Genomic DNA, 17,129 nt, shown 5'->3' on the forward strand with positions numbered 1-17,129 from the left:
TGAGTTTGGCAGCAGGGAACAAAATGGTTAACAGTCTCTTGTTACAAGATCTTTTAAGACTAAATTATCCAATTAAGAACTGACACCTGGATTATTTGCCCTTTTAACCCAGTAACTGATCCCACAGAGCTCGCAGTGTACATTTTTCTGCCCAATTACAGAGTGCCACCCAAACCTGTCAAGAAGAAGCAGGAGGAAGAAACCCAGGACAACACCCTGCGCCCTCCATCTTGTTTCCATCCACAACATACTAAAAATCCCAAAACCTAAATTTCTCACCTAAGTGATACACCTACACTACTCTCTATAATCTATTTCACACTTTGGTGGATTCTAGTCTATCTTGAAGTCTAGGAAACTTTCTTCATGAATGAGGGTCAAAGTCAGTGCTCCCCTGGGGGTCAGGACATCCCAGAGCAGACAAAGAAATATTCCAGGTGCCCTGGGTTTCCACACTGGATCTCCATCTTATCATCTTTCTTGCAAGGGAAGGAAGATATCGTAGTTTACAGCAGGGGGGAAATTCCTTAACTGTGAAGAGCAAAACCTTGAGGACTCAAGTGAGGTGAAGGGTCTCATGCTGCACATCAGACAGCAACAGGAGGCAACTCAGACCATGTGAACCTGGCCTAGAAAAGAGTGAGGAGCGGAAGGAAAACCAGGGGCACAGGGAGGGAAGAAATAGCCACAGGTCTCGCTGCAAGTCATTGATAGATGTGTATGCACATTTCACACTAACAGAAACCATTTTCCTGCTTTGCTGTTCCTGTGAATAATTGACCAGCTGAGCAAGAAGATGTGTTTAAACAATTGCCAGCTTGCTCTGATCTTCAGCACACAACTGGTCAAGTGAAGGCCAGCTGTGGGAACTGAACATCTCATCCCATGTTGTGTAAATTTCCTGTATCAGTAGTGTATAATTGGCAGTTGCCTGTTTTTCTCTTTAGATTAACAGGATGAGAAAAGATAATTGTAGCAGCTGGTTATACAAGAACAATCAATAACTAAACCTATTTTTGTTTGAATTTCTACTAGGAAGTAGACCAGAACTGTATTTCTTTATTATTAAGCAGTGAAAAAAGAAATGAGTTTTTTGAATTAGGTAGCTCTGCCATGGAGAAATCATCCCTACTTCTGCTTGCTTTGCTAGAGAAAAAAGAGAGCTGGCTTTTCCCTTCAAACAGATCTTATTCCCAGACTGCATATACCACTTGCCTAGAGATTTCCTGGATGCTGCAGGTGATCAACATAATGTGACTCACAACAGAAGAAGACTTGGAGTCAGCAGTATCCTTCAAAAAGATTGGTAGGAGAAAAAATTAAAGTAAATAGTGATATGTGCAAAAATATTTCCTTGTGGTTCTTACTCCTACTTTCTCACATCTACTGCTGCTCTGCTGATGACAAAACTCACAAGTTATTAAAATTTAATGTTATTCAGAACCATCTTTCCCTACACATTCCAAGCACTTTTCATTTCTCACACCTGTCCTCAGAAATACTTTCATTCCTCAAGAATAGCAGGGAAATGAAATATATCTACAATGTATATTATGTTTAATATATGGTGGCTGATCTTTAGTTGTGTACATAAATGTCACAGAAGATCAATTGCTAAGTATTTTTTGTCTCTCTGAGGTACTTTGAGATTTTTATTCCATTTCCGAAAAAATTGTATATGCTTATGAACACAGAAGATAAGGGATTATACTACTTGAAAAATATACAGTGCATTAAGGATGTGAAAAATACTCAAAGACACACACTCTGCCATCAGGACTGCAGCAGCAGCTGCTCTGCTGCCCTTTGCTCTCTTCAGGGAAGAGGATGGAAGCAGGGATGCTCATGTGGGTGTTTTGTGTCACAGCTTGGAGCTTGGCCATGCCTTTGGGTGAGAAATACCTTGCTGTGCTGGAGCCCTGTGATCATGACTGACTCAGGCGAAGTAAAAGGAAAATGCCGTGGCTGTGCATATCCAAGGTAAGCAGCAATATTTTAAAATACAGAAGGGGATCTGTTTGTCATTTGCCTTCCCAAAGATGTAATCAAGAGGGTCTGTCCCTCAGCTCAACTAACCTGCTGCACCTTTGTCTCATGTGCACCTCATTAGGAATCCTGGACTTGTGTCTATTTAACACCAGGGGTTGTATGCTGTGGAGAAAACCCCTTGTGGATGCTAGCTCTTTTAGTCCATCTGAAGTCCTCCAGGAGGTACATACAGATTTATTCTTCCTCTCCACTATTTCTCTCTTAACAGAACTAAATATCCTTTCCTGAGAGGTGCCAGTTCTCTCACTTAGTCCAAGTGCCACTACTTGCCCAGCTAATTAGCAGCTCTTTGCTTTGAAAAGATAAAGGTCTCCCTTCCACAAACACACGCAGAGTTTTGTGAGAGAGAGACCTGCTCAGCGGCCGCCTAGGCTGATCTATTTGAGGCTGTCAGTGCTCTTTGTGCTCCCTGGCTGTGTGGTCCTGCTGACTTCCTTGTGAATGTGCAGTTGCTGTTCAGGGAATGGAACAGCTTGAAAAATGATCTTCTCTTTGTTTTGCTGGGTTGCTTTTGACTGGGGTGGCCTCCTTGTACTGCTGCAGCGGAAGGGATAGTGCCACCCTGCAAAGTGTCAGAGCAGGGAACGGGACTGTGACAATTTATCTGGCTGTGGAGCTGTTGGAATTGCCATTTTTCACCGGGATGTGAATGTGTGTATTCTCCACTGACTCTTAGATTTTATGTCGGTGCAGACAGGAACAAATATTTTGCATATGAACTGCTGGATGGGATAGATGATCTAGCTTATTATTAGCACCAAATTTCTGTCACATATAACATAACCACACTCTTTCAGGTCACAGTGGGATTGGGATATTGACACCCCCACCCCTAATATTTTTCTTCATAGACCTCTGTAGGAGTTACCAAATTTAAAGTGACCCCTTTCCCATGACATAGTAGGCAATAGGATTCCAGAAATTATTTTGACAGTCTCCCGTTGCACTTTGCTATCCCAGATCTTATTAGCAGCTTGTATCTATGCAGTGATTTTTTCTGAGGGAAGTATAGTCTACAGGGTATAGAATGATGCTTCCAGATATTAAATTTTCTTCTATCAGGAAAATTGACATCATTATTTTCATGATGAATTTAAAATATTTTGGTTTCTTGAACAAAACAAAAATACTTACTCTTGAGTTACAGAAGATTTTTTTCAAATTCCTAAAATTACAGTGGGAGTACTCAATTCCTTATGTCTTTCACCCATAGTTTAGCTGGGCCATATGTTAACAAGACACGTGATACAAAAATAAAGGATGGATTGGTAAAGGAAGCTAAAAACATCAATGCTTTACCCCAAGATAATGACAAGTAAAGGGGTAATTGTAATTTAATACCAAAAAGATTTGAAAACAAATTTGTCAGTTAGATCCAGCAAACCAGACTGCTTCCATGCAAGAATACTAACGCGATTACTTCCACTTCAAACCTTGCAGTGGAATATTTTGCTCTGTTGCCTAAAAACCTGCTGAGACTTTGAAATTGTGGAGTAGGTGAACCTGGGAGAGACCCTTTGAGGTCTCTGATCAGAAGCAGAGTCCAGGCTAGAACAGGTTGCTCAAGGTAACATTCAGTTGGGTGTTGTATTCAACAACATATCAACAATAGCAAATATCTAAGGGTGGAAACTCCACGATTTGTCTGGGAAACCCGTGCCAGTCAGCCAGATCACTCTCTCAGTAAACTCTCTTCATTGAATTTCCTGTCTGTAAGTTTGTGCCAATTGCCTCTTGTCCTCTTACTAGGCACCACTCCCCCCCTCTTTTTAACTTGTTCTTGCCCCCCTCCTTATGTATTTATACACAAATCAAGTATCAAAATACTAGAATTTCCTATAGTAAGAATATTCCAGGTTTTTTAAGAGCTCTGTTACACATTAGACTGATGATATGAAGGTAGAAGAGACGAGGAAAATGCAGAATTTTCTGGGGATGAGCTAGCTTGCATAGAATAGCTCCTACTTGCAATTTTTAACTAGATATGGTATGACACATACAGGACATTCAGTAGCGTTTCTGTTTCTTGTACACCAAGACAGATCATTGCAAAAGCCATTACTGTTTTTATTAGACCCATCTGAATAGCATTGCAAAGGACACTTGGGGCTGCCTTTTAATTTATGACCCAGACTGGGCTATAAGTATATGTGTACAAAAATGCCTCTTTCTGTAACTCTAAAAATTAAATATCACCAACACAGAGCTGTAGGGATCACATGCTAGTTGGTTTCCTTGCATTCAGATGCAAGTTGTGGAGCAGACTCTTGGTTATTTGTCTTTGAAGTGCAGTTGTGTATGGCCTAGAGGGCAAGGTTTCTTAAAAGTTAATAATTTTCCTTGAAAATTTTAAGCAGCCATTATCCAGAGTGTAATTTCCTCTTTTTTCTTGAGTGTATTGCATCTGAGTCCTTGTTTAAGAGGAACTGTCTCCTACAAAGTAGGAGATGTGCATCTATGCAGAAAAGGGACTGATATGATGAAGGGATAGTTTAGCTACAGATTGGGTACAGGTGGCTGTGATGGAATGGGAGCTCATGACAAGCACTCTGACCTTACTTCAGTGATTTCACTCAGTTGATACAAAACTCCTGATCATTTGCTGTGGTACTTTGATCTTTTGTCCTTTCCCCCAACATTAAAGCATTCTCTTTTACTCTGTTCTTTTCCAGAAAAGCCAAGATGCAAGTCTCTTTCCAAGGCTGGCTAGCTACTGGGAAAAAGAAGAATGCCCATGGCGTAGTAGCAGGTAGGAGTTCATTCTGCACATCTGAGTGCAGTAGAAGGTCTCTGTGGACCCCTGAGTGAGTTTTGGACAGAGAAGTAAAAGTTTCCACATTAAAAAGTTCCGCTGTGCCCAAGCTCCACCATTTCAACAGGAGAAGGCAGGGCAAAGGGGCAGGTGCAATGTGGGTCTAAGCATGGGGTACTGCACCTTCTTCATTTAATGTGTCCTCCATCCATGTGCAGCAGAGATGCACTGATTGTCTTGCAGTGGGGTTTATCTTCCCTCTTTGGAGCATGCTGGACTTACCCCCTTTTATGTAATGCATTTGCAAATGTCTTCCATATGAAGAATCCCTGCTTGATAAAGCATTTTCATGGTCCCATTGAGCAGTGTAAAGAAGGAAGCTGAAATTTAAACGGGATACTCATCCCATATTTTTTTACTCTTGTCAGAACTGTGAAAGCAATTTTGAATTCTGTTAACCCTGTTATTGTTATTAGGTGGCACATAGGTGGTCTATACAGTCTTGAGCAATCTTCAGAGGTTTCACTTCAGTCCTTAAATGGCAAGACTTTGGCAGCCTTTCACTTCACAAGAGCAAAAGGAAAGGGGAGAAGGGATGCTGAGGAGATTCTCTTACAGAGGTGATCAGGGGACCACTGAGATGAAAGAGGTTTTTCTTTCAAGCAGTATAATGCAGGTTACAATCATTTACTCATTTAAAATGCCTCTATTTTGTGAAGGTATGCCAAGAAAATGGAATGATGGACAGAAAAATTCAGTGGCTCAAGTGAAGTTGGCAGCTTTCCATACACAGTGGTATTTGTAAGCATCCATAGTAATGAGAGAAATGTGAATAATATTGCAGGATGTTATATTAATGTTACAAAGAGCTCTAGGTAATTAAAGAATTACATACATGTAAATGATCTTAAAGCTGGGTTACAATTAACAACAAGTCTATGGCATAATGATACCATGTTGGATTGGTGCCAATCCTAAGGGATGCTTCCCCACTAACTTTCAGAAAATTTCCCCAGCACAGTAAAAAGGTTCTTTGTGGTTCAAAATTACCACACAGATAGATTATCACAAGTGATTTTTTCTTCATTTGTGATGTATTCTGCCACAGGAAAACAATTAAAGCTGTGTTTCTAACAGAAAGCAGGAGTTGACTACTGTGGAGTACCAATTTTAATCATCATTTAAACCAGCAAACAGGAAAATTAGTTTTAAATAATCAATTTTAATCTTGGTTTGCATTTTTACTTATTAGTCACCTTCCTAAAGGAATATTGAACTCTACTGATTAGTAACCATGGAAGGGTGTTGATTTTCACCTAAATACAGCTTGTCTGCTAAATAAAGTACTTTTTTTAGTGAGGTGAATATATTATATGCATTTAGTCAGGGTATAGCCTGGTATACATTTAATTGGATTATGATTAGAAAGTAATTTAGAAAAATGGTGATAGAAACATTTACTATTTACTCTCTTATGATAATGCTCGTATTTGTGTTTCTTGTCAAGGTGCAATGGGATGGAATTTGCAAATCAATTAAAAGTGCAAACCTAGCTTTATAAAGTTGTTTATTTTAGTTAAATTAAATCACCTTAAATAGCTGGTTACTTAGGCAAAACATTCATTTATTGAAATGAGTTTTGAAACTAATTGATTCATTAAACAAAGGAAGTATTGTCCACAGTTAACAAATTGTACTAATAGTTTCTGATCATCATGTCTGTCATGATTTTAGAACTACTAGATCTCATCCTGTTACACCTCATTTATATTTATGGATTGGAAGAAGGATAATAAGCTATCCCATTTTTCAGCAGCCAAAATTATCTCAGCTATGAATAAATTAGCCACTGAATTTAAGTAACTAAAGAAATAAAAATGCAGAAAATATTATCCCTGCAGTTGCAGAAGAATCTATAGCTTTTTAACTCACTCAAAACATTTGCAAGTTCAGATCTAGGATTCCATAACTCCTGAATTACCTGGTTCATAGATTTTTTTTTACCAGTTCACATGTGCTACAGCAATATTAATATTTATTTAATAGAAATGTTTTAATGAATTATAGTAAATGCATGCATCAATGTGAGTTGCTAGTATTTAAGTTTCAATTTTATATCTGTTTGCCAATAAATGTATGCAGAATTTAAATTAGGAGTCTGTTTTAAATGTAGGCTTCCACTCTGGATTCCTCTCTATGGACTTGTGTAAAAGAACAGAAAAAGTTGTCCATCAACAAGTAGCTGTTAAGAGAATATTACAAAAACCAAAATCCATCTTGTACCTAGGTTGAAGCTGGACTGAGCCCCACCTTAAGTGAAACAACATTAATGATCAACTCACTCTTCTAAGATATGAGAGAATCTCCACTGGATTAATACAGAAAAAAAATGTTATTAAATGATGCTAAATCCGCTTGAGAAAGAGTGTCAGTACGGCATGGAGGTGCAGAACTAACTGCTGATTCATCCTGACAGTCAGGTCAGGCAGGCTGACTCATTAACTCAGAAGTATAAAACATTGAGCTTTTCTTTGAGGCAAGAGAAAGAGAGAAGAGACAGCAGAGGTCTTGCAGGCAGAAGTCATAAGAACAGTCACTTCAGGAGGGACTTGAGGACTGAAGCTTCTGTTTATGAATACATTTCTGCCTGCAGCCATTTCCTTTACTGGAAATAAGAAGAAAGCCTATATCTGAACTCTGTGGGAGGACAGGTATGTAGATGGGTCCAAGAGGCAATCACAGCTTGAGAGCTCAGCTGTCCTGGGCTCAAGAGCACTCAGCAGCATCTTGGCATTCCTGCTGTCCTCTGCTGCTGCTGCTGACAACCTCTTCTGGGGCTCAAGAATGCTTCTGAGTTCTCCAAAAGTACAGGAGAGCTGAGGGCTGTGAACCCACAGCCCTCTAGCAATACAACCAGTGACATTGGCTTCCTACAACTGACTCTTGAGTGCCCATGGCAAAGCATTGCTGCATGGATTAGAGTCACTAATGCTGATAATTGTCCACACAGATCTTGCAGGCTGTGTTCTGGATGTCCAGGAGATGGTAGTTTTAAAGTATGTCAAATGGATGTGTGAAATGGCAACAAAATCATGGTGTTCTTATCATCTGTCTCCCCTTAAAACAGTGATATAGTTTCTTTTATCAAGTGATTAGTAAGTTTGCAGAAAAAGTCCTGAAAAGCAGTGTACAGCATTTCCATTTTGAATCAGACACATTGGTTTCCAAAACCAGCAGCATTTCTTTCAGCAGATTGTTCCATGGAGGGGTGGTTTAATTCCACTTGATAATTAAGTCCCACACAGCCGCTTGCTCACTTCCACCTGCCAGGATGAGGGAGAAAATGTGAAAGTAAAAGTGAGTGTACTTGTGGGTTGAGATAGAGAGTTCAATAGGTAAAACAAAAGTCATACAAGTAAGCAAAGCAAACTGAGGAATTCATTCACTGCTTCCCATGGGCAGACAGGTGTTCAGCCATCCCCAGGAAAGCAGGAAGTATTACTTGGGTATACAGTTGCCATCACTCCAAATGTCCCTCCACCTTCCTTCTTTTCCCAGTTTTATGTGCTGAAGGTGATGCCGTATGTTCCAGAATATCTCTTTGGTCACTTGGGGTCAGGTCCTGGCTGTGTCCCTGTACAACTCCCTGTGCATCCTCAGCCTGCTTGCTGAGGCAGAAAAGGCCTCCACTCAGTGAAAGCCCTGCTCAGCAGGAACTACAACATCCCTGTGTTATCAGCACTGTTTCAAACTCAAATTCTAAACATCCTCCCCTACCAGCTGTTGTGATGAAAATCAACTCAACCCCAGCCCAAACAAGCACTCATAGATAAGGGGCTACTAGGGATGAGGGCTCTCCTTCAGGCTGGGAAAACATGGTCTGTTTGAAGTACAAAGGTACTCAGTCTGTGGTGCTTTTCTCTACGCTACCTTTGCAAGTAGCCCTTTCTTCCGAGGAATTTATAATTCTTTGTTGCTTCCTGTAAACAAAAACGGGCTAACAGATATTTTGAGGTGTGTTTTGGAAGGCAAGAACATTTCACACCACAGAAGGGGTGTTTTCTAATGTGAACATGTGTTAACTTCTCTACAGGTACCAAAGGAAGGATATGAAACTATTGACTGTCGTGTTTCCAGGCGTCAGTTCTGATCTCACTCCTACAGCTTTGGAGCTGTCTGGGAGGATTAACAAAGGCCAAGATATTGATGGGCTGCATCTGACACACTGCAAAGGCGATTACTTGTTGTACTTTCCCATGATAGTGATCCTACAAGATATTGAAAGGTCCACAGAAGAAACAGGAAACCTCACTTCAAAGGAAGAGAAATATTCTTTTAATTCACTGGATCACTAAAATCTCACAACCACTCAGTGTACCAAGGTATTGCAATGCTAGATTGATGAGGAACAGGAGCAAGAGTTGAGTTGTAAAACCATTCTGGCACTTTATTCTGTAAGTGATCTTGAGGTAAAAAAAAAAAAAAAAAAGCAAGCATAACTGGTAAAAAAAAAAATTCAAAATCAAAAATTAAATTAGGAGACAGGGCTGGAAGGAGAAGGTTGGCTCTTCAGGTAAGCCTAGTCCAACAAAGGTTTACCTTGTCTTCTTGTAATGACAAATGGTTTAGGTAGAATACTGGAATTCATCCAGGGAACATACAAGTAAATATACTTTGCTGTGCAAGACCTGTATTTTTACATGATTTAGAAAATAACATAATATTTATTCAAATTGACACACAGTTATATTTTGCATACCATATTATTTATTCTATTTTGAATGGAAAATTATTGCTTCACAATTCTGAAATATCTATTAAATTAGGAAAAATTTTTTAAAACTCTGAATATTTTTCAATATTTTTCTGAGCCAGAGGAATTGTTTTTAAGTATTGTTCTCCTTTTACCTCACTTCTTTTGATATTAATGAGCTACAAAAGTCAAATTCAGTCTAACCCAGAGACCATTCATTACACATTCATGAAGTAAAATAGATGCATAACAGCAAATGATGATTTATGACAAAATATTAAAATAAGGGACTTTTTGGCATAGGCCACATATAATGAGCACTAGTGTCACAAAATGTTCCCAAACCCAGTCATGCATATTCTGGTTTATATTAAATATTTGTGTCTCAGGGGGCTGGAAAGGACTCAGTAGACCTTTTCAACACGACACTGAATAGATAAAGCACTTGTTAGATCAAATATAGGTACCAACTTGTAGATGAGTAAATGATGCTGAATGTACCACTTACCATGTGGATAGAAAATCAAAAGTTGTAGAGGGGCAGAACCTTCTCTGGAGAAGCTTGCTGGAGCTTTCCTGACTGAAAAGACTAATTTGTGTGTAGACACTGCCGAACTATGGCAAAATCCAGGGTAAAGTAGTAAAATAAAATAATGACAGCCAAAAGAAAATGTGAAAGGATAAATTTGAAAAGGTGCTGTGCCCCATGCCCATCTCTTGGGATAACAACTGGTCTACACAGCAGTTTTTCTCATACCTTTATTGGCAAAGCCACTCCTTTTCTCCCCTAGACACACTGAAAGTAGAAGTGAAAAAAGGAGTTTTTCTGTTGGCTTCTGGCACCACTTTCCTGAATAACATCTTTTGTCCATGGGAGTTGTGACAGCATAGCAGAACTGCTTCCATATCCCTCCCTGGAAGCAAATCCTTGTTGGCCAAGGGTTTTGAGTTTTGTCATCCCAGCAGGCTGGACAAAAATAAGACATTCGTCCCACATGCCTTGCTTAAGCTTGAAGGCAGCTGGTGTCCTAAAATATCAACCTTTGTTTTTCCCATGAACTTTCTTCCAAGAAAATAGACTGCTATTCCTGAATTAGAACCATCAGCAGCAGCTCTAGTGATTTACACTTCCGTCAGGTCTTTCATCTAGAAATACTGTTCATAGACTGTTGTTGGTTTATCTTTTTCAAGCCAAACACAGAATTTTTGGAACATGGCTTTTATTGAATGTCAGATGGATTTTGGCCAATATTGACACTGTGATCTGGGCCTTTCACTGTCCTTTTAGAACACTGCAGAAGAATGTGACATAACCTATAGATCATTTATCCACAGCTTACCCACAGCTCTGCCTGAGTTCCAGTATGTCTACTGCTTAACAACCCTCAGTGCCCATTGTTCCTGTCAAGGGGAAACTCATACAGGATGTATGTGAAACTGCAATGTGAGGTACACATGAGGATTATAAAGTTAACTGCACTGAACTGAACTGAACCAAACTAAAACAACTCTGTCTTCTTTTGGACACTGCCACCTTCTCAAGTTTAGGAATGGCATGCCAGGGTTCCCATAAGCTATGAAGCCAGGGGAATAACAGACTGAATGAAATGACTGTAGAATGCTCATAGAGAACTCAGAACCAGTTTTGAAGTATCTTATAGCTAGCCTCAAAAATAAGTGTGCAGGGAGTGAATTGCATTCATATAGTGAGACTGGGCTTGGAGGCTATGAACCCCTGAAGCTGAGATTCCAAGGGGAGAAAGAAGAGATATAGAGGAGGAGAAGGGATGGAGGAGGAGCAGGAGGAAGAGGAGGGCTAGAGGAGGAGAAGGAAGCAGAGGAACCTGTGCTCTAGGATGATTCTGCTTGAACAGGGAGGTTGGACCAGATGACCCACTGTGGGACCTTTCAACCTGACTCACTCTGTGATTGCTAAGGAAGCTGACATCTTTCTGCTAGGAAAATTAAAAGTTAAAAAGGATGTTTATTCTGTCTGTGTAATATTCCCCAAAGACACTGTTCTAAAAGTGGTAGAAAAGTTCAGATCTGCATATCCTTTGAATACTTTCTTGCACTCAGATTTTTCCTCCTCAGGATGCAAAATATCAATCATGCCAATCATGATAATGGTTGGGGCAAAAAGACAAGTAAGATCAACATCTACTTGGCATTGTGGGGCATAGTTAAAGAGTAAATCAGCACAGGTGAGTAATGCAGACAAAGGCTTAAAACAGTGAAAATGTCATTGTTGCCATTTTCCCTTTAAGACTTGATGGTTTATGTGATTCTTAATGTCCACTAAACCCCACACATCCCCATCTGTCCCAGCGAGGTGTTCTCTGCCCAGAGCAGTGGCTGCCTGCCCCTGCTTTGGAAAGAGTAGAGAAAAGGTAGAGGCTCATCACTCTGCAAAGGAGATGGATGCTATCCAAGAAACCAGCCTATGGAGAGGGCATTCCTCACAGGAATCTTTGCTGTCATCACTAACAGCACTGGACTGGACTGACAACAGCTCAAGGCAAGTAGGTGGAAGACAAACAATACGTCTGCCTACAAGCACATGAGTTAATGAAACTATTGTTACACCTTGATTCATTGTCTAGTTGGGAGTCAAGACTAATTATAAAACATTTTAGAGAGAGGAAGGATTGCTATGACAACAATATAATTCAGCTGAAGGGGAGAGGGGACATACAGTAATAGAACAATTGCTAAAATTCTTCATAAAGGATTTGTGTGCATCAGAAGCAATAATAATAAAAAAAAGCATTTCAATCTATGCTGTCTTTCTAACTGCTGCTTAAAAAACATCTGTCGTCTGTGGTGGCTTGAATAATACAAGCTAGAGTACAAAGTCTGCAGCTTCTTACTTCTTATAAATAAAGAGCAAGGGCACAAAAACCCCATGAGTTACCCTCTCTGAACGTTGATGTTTTGGGTGTCTGGACTCAGTTAAAATTTTGGATTTCGCTTTTTGCCATAAATGTTGAGCCATAAAAGTCAGTGACATGACTCAAAATATAGTAAAATACTACAAAGAAATGTCCTTTAGATTAAGTTCTATTTCCATGGGAACTTTTCAGTCTCTTCCAGAAGAATTTAAAGGAATTGGGGAAAAAGTAATTATAATACAAAAGTGAAAGTGGTCTCCTCCTCTCCATTGCTTTATTTTAAGTATCATTCCAAACTCTTATGAAGAACATTTTGCCTTGCATTTTGTTTTATTCTCTTCAACATGCAGCAGGGTATTTTTAACAAAGCATAGTAATTCTTACTAAGAATACTTTTTAAAAAAGAATGGTTCATCTTTCCTTTTCATAAAGAAAGGACTATAAAGACAGTCGACCATAAAGTAATTAAATACTTTAATTACTTTAATAATACTTTAAATACTTTAATACTTTAATTACCCCTAAAAAGCTACCTTAAATTCATCTACAAAAACAAACAGTGTAAAGATCTGCAATGAAAGTTTTTCTGGCCTGTTTTCTCCCTCTGGACATGAAGGAGAAGCTATTTTGGAGACTGATCATGATGCCAGTTCAGGCTTTTGTCCCTCTTGTGCCATGGAGAAGTGTGTAGCCTGCTTACGGTGTATTCACACACAAGGAAAACTAGATGAGATCAAGACAGAGAAAAATCTATTTTGAATCTAAAAGAAGGGGAAGATCATTTACTGTTTTAAAGGCAGTGATTTATGAAGGTGATTGACAAAGGAAGAAAGAAAAGGGAAAAAAAAACTAGGATATTCTTACCCAGTAAAAAAGAAATGTATCCAGCTCTGAAATCTTAAACTAAAAGCCTCCTTCATGTCTCTGATTACATAAATAAATACATTAAAATAGACTAATATAGATTAGGGTTTAAAAATTATATTTGCATAATTTAAAGTGAATTTGAATGCAAATGTGTGATTAGTTTAATAAAGTTTGATACCTGGTACAATTTTCATAAAATTAATTTAGGCAGCTTTTTTCCATGGGATAAGAACCAGATACTGTGGTGACATTGCTGTATTATTATACTCAGTAGAAATGTCCTTAGGATTTTTTTAGCATGTGAAATAACCACACAATACTATCACCTAAACTGATAAGAAAAAAGGTCATAATTCCTTTATCTGCTAAATGGCGCAGGATCAGAAATAGATCTACACAATGTGCCTGAAAAATCAACTCTGTAGAAAGTCTTAAAGCTCATATTCATGATTACTGATAGATCACTGGTCTCTTGATTTTCTTTTCCCATTGTGAACTTGCATAGAAATTAATGTGATTCATTCCAGAGAAGCTCTCAAATTCAAAATAACTAATCTTTAAAAGTCAGGTGTGGACTTACCGCAGCTGTGAATTCCAGAAATAAGTTATACTTTGCCTGCTTCGATGAGGCTTTTCATGTGATTTGGATTTGCATTTTACCTTCAGTCTTTTTACCCTTGTATTATGAAACAAGTTTAAGAAAACTCCTTCTTCTTTACCTTTTCCTCATAGTAATTGCTTCATTTTTTCCATTTCCTTCTTTGTTGATGAATTAAGCAGATAAAGTAAGATTACACCAGAAAAAAAAAACAAAAACAAAAAACCCAAGAGTAGAACAGGTAATTGGTCTTTTCATTTTGCAAGGCAAAACTGCCCAAGATCCGGAGTCACCGACGTGGGCTGCCCACACCTGCAGGCACAGCAGGGATGGGAAGCAAAGCACAGCACATTGCCATGAGGAAGAATTACAGGGTTACCTGGCCAGAGAATTTAGCTCCAGTGGCTGTGGAGTTCATGAGACTTTGCGTGCAATATGGGAGACTCAGGACTTGTTTGCATAGCAAGATCAGTGTCTGAGACGCAATTTCTTCACTCTCTTGTGGGGAGTCTGGAAAAAGGTAAGGTTATTAGAGAAAGTAAGTATATTTTTGCAGCAGCTGCTGCAAGACTGAAATCCCATCTGTGCACAGAGTGGCTTACTGCAAGGTTCAGTCCCATCAGGAGCTGTAAATTAGAATTAGACCTCTCTCTGTTTCAACAGCTTAACTTGGCCACGTAGCTTCTACAGGTGGATGTTACAGGCAATAACAGAATTGTGAAATGGTATCTCGTCTCACCTGTGTCAATCAATAAGGAATGAGCTGCCTGGCCCAGATACAAAAAAAAAAAAATCACCTTCCAGACTCCAGTTTTTCTGAATCTCCAAAATGCAAATTTTATCTGTGATTTCCTCTCTGAAGACATGACTATAATTCCTATTTTGTATTGAAAACAGAAATGCAAGTGTCCAAATATCAAGTAGAAAGCTCACTCAAGGGCTGTTCCTAACCTGAAGGAAAGTGTCAATCTCATTGATTTCAATATGTAATGAAAACAGCTTATTTGAAAAATGACCAGAAAGAGTGAAATGTGAAATTGTACAAGCCGTGCTACCCTAAAGATATTTCCAGTTCAGTCGTGCAGTCAAAACATTTACATAGTCCAGGATGATACTTGAACTTTATCTATGAATATTCAGCCAATATCAAAAGTGGTTTATTCACTCTTTCTCTGGAAGTGCTGTTGATCCACATGGCTATTATGCTTTATGGGAAGAAATCAGAAAATAAATGTGTCAATTCCCATTTAGTTAGGCTAGTTAGTTTAACTCTTAATTATCCCAGTCAACATTGCCAGTAATGTCATGTAATTCTGTAAAAGCTTTCTAAAAATGCCCTCTGAAACTTGTATTCTGAGAAGCACAATAATGAAAAAGGCATCCTTTTGTCCCTTTATGCTTTCATAAGCCCTTAAATATAGAGAAATCTTCCTGCCTGTTGTGAAGATGCTAGTATTGTTTTTATTGCAAATAATGCGGCAGTTGCTTACAACACATTTTTCAGTTCACATTGCTTCTCTCTCGTCAGGGAAAGCTTGGCCAAGTATGTCAAAAATAGATACCCAAAGTTAGGCTTAAGTTTGCACAGATCATTTAGCATCTTCTGTTAATGTCAATTAGAGTAAGAGCATTCATCTCCTGATCATCACTCAGTAGTTTGGGTAAATTTTACAGAGGTCTACACATGTATTTGTCTGTTATGTTTATTTGTCTTTCCTGTTGTGTTGACAGTTCAGGCTACTACAGTCCAAAGGTCTCTGAGTGGGAAATGGGGTAGGAGCAACTTGGGGTAAACCTACAGCTATTGTTAGTAGCTTGTCTGCATAAGTTATTAGAAGCAGAAGTGCAAGAAAAGCAAGGTGTTTTACAAAATCACACGATGACCAGAAAGGACAATGAGCAAATACACCTCCCAAACATCAGTTAATGAGTACTCAGTGAAGGTTAGGATCAGTTTTTCTGTGAATATTTATTCACATTTCTGTATGAATTCAGATTTCATGGCACAGATTGCAAGCCATTATGTCCGCCTTTCACAATTATTTGAGTGCTTGGGATCTTCTATTACTGTGTAAAGCAAACATCAGCCTGAAATGCACAAACATTTACCAGGAGAATACTTCATGTACAGTAAAATGTCCTATTTAGACTTTGTGCTGGGATGAAGAATTACGCAAATCATCCAGAAAGAAAGAGATTGAATTGTGTAACAAAGCATCAAAGTATGAACTGTGAATGGGGAGTCATTGGAACAAACTCTGCAAATGATCTGTAGGCCTGGAACAAATTGCTGATGGCATTTTCATACAATCTCTATTAAGCCTGACACTTTTATATTCTGGATGAGGATAGTTTCACAGAGAAGAGGATGAATGTACCTGCTGGGAAATTCTTCCCATGCCTAATCTATTCATTTGCTCATGTTTGCAAATGTACAGGGTGTCACCCTATTAAAGAGTCCTATCAAACATGTTGCCAAGAGCAGTCATCTCCATCCTTGAAGATATTTGATACCTGATGGGCCATGGTCATGGGTGACCGGCTCCAGTGACCCTGCCTTGAGCAAGAATGTCTGATTAGATGACCTTCAACGTGACCACTGCTACCTGTTCTTTGATTCCTGCATTTATTCCTATGTTCAACTTCATCCTGTCAAATGCTTTGCTGATGAAGGTCTGTTAATCTCAAATCAACTCTAAGGTGGCCATACCAGAGAATTGTCGATGGAAATGGAAACCATTTCCAGTAGACACTGATCCAGAGTTGCCCATGATTTTGCATAGTCTGATCTATGAGCCTAGCATGTTTTGTGCTGCCATGTTGAGCTGATGGAACTCTCACAATGCACAGGTGTAACACTACTGACCCAGCATAGTTGGTGATAGCAGACCACCACTGGTTTTGTATCTCACATTCTCCTGCTGGAGGTGAAGGACAGTAAGAGATTTCGCATAATCTCTTTAGTGGAAATCTGACTATAGTGCCCAAATGAAACTAAATTCTCTCTATAGCATACAGTCACTTGAAATACACTTTACTTTGGGATATGCACATTGACCTAACCATTTTTTATAGGCATGATCTGAGTTCTAGATATTTGAATTGTTGTTTTTCCAGAGATCTCCTAAATCATTTTGCCATTTGCCTGCTTTAAAAAAAAAGACCTGAAGAACTATAACCAGAAAGGGGGAATCACACTAAGTGGTGGATTAGTTGTTT

General features: G+C 39.0%; 1 long non-coding RNA gene across 1 annotated transcript; it reads left to right on the plus strand.

Moving 5' to 3' along the window:
• Positions 1-4,699: 4,699 nt before the first annotated feature.
• LOC135444943 (uncharacterized) lies at positions 4,700-9,334 on the plus strand. Its single transcript, XR_010439368.1, has 3 exons — positions 4,700-4,798; positions 6,975-7,512; positions 8,895-9,334. It is a non-coding gene; the product is annotated as an uncharacterized LOC135444943 (long non-coding RNA).
• Positions 9,335-17,129: the final 7,795 nt, after the last annotated feature.

This window comes from Zonotrichia leucophrys, chromosome 3 (assembly GCF_028769735.1).
Source record: "Zonotrichia leucophrys gambelii isolate GWCS_2022_RI chromosome 3, RI_Zleu_2.0, whole genome shotgun sequence".
Taxonomy (NCBI): Eukaryota; Metazoa; Chordata; class Aves; order Passeriformes; family Passerellidae; genus Zonotrichia; species Zonotrichia leucophrys.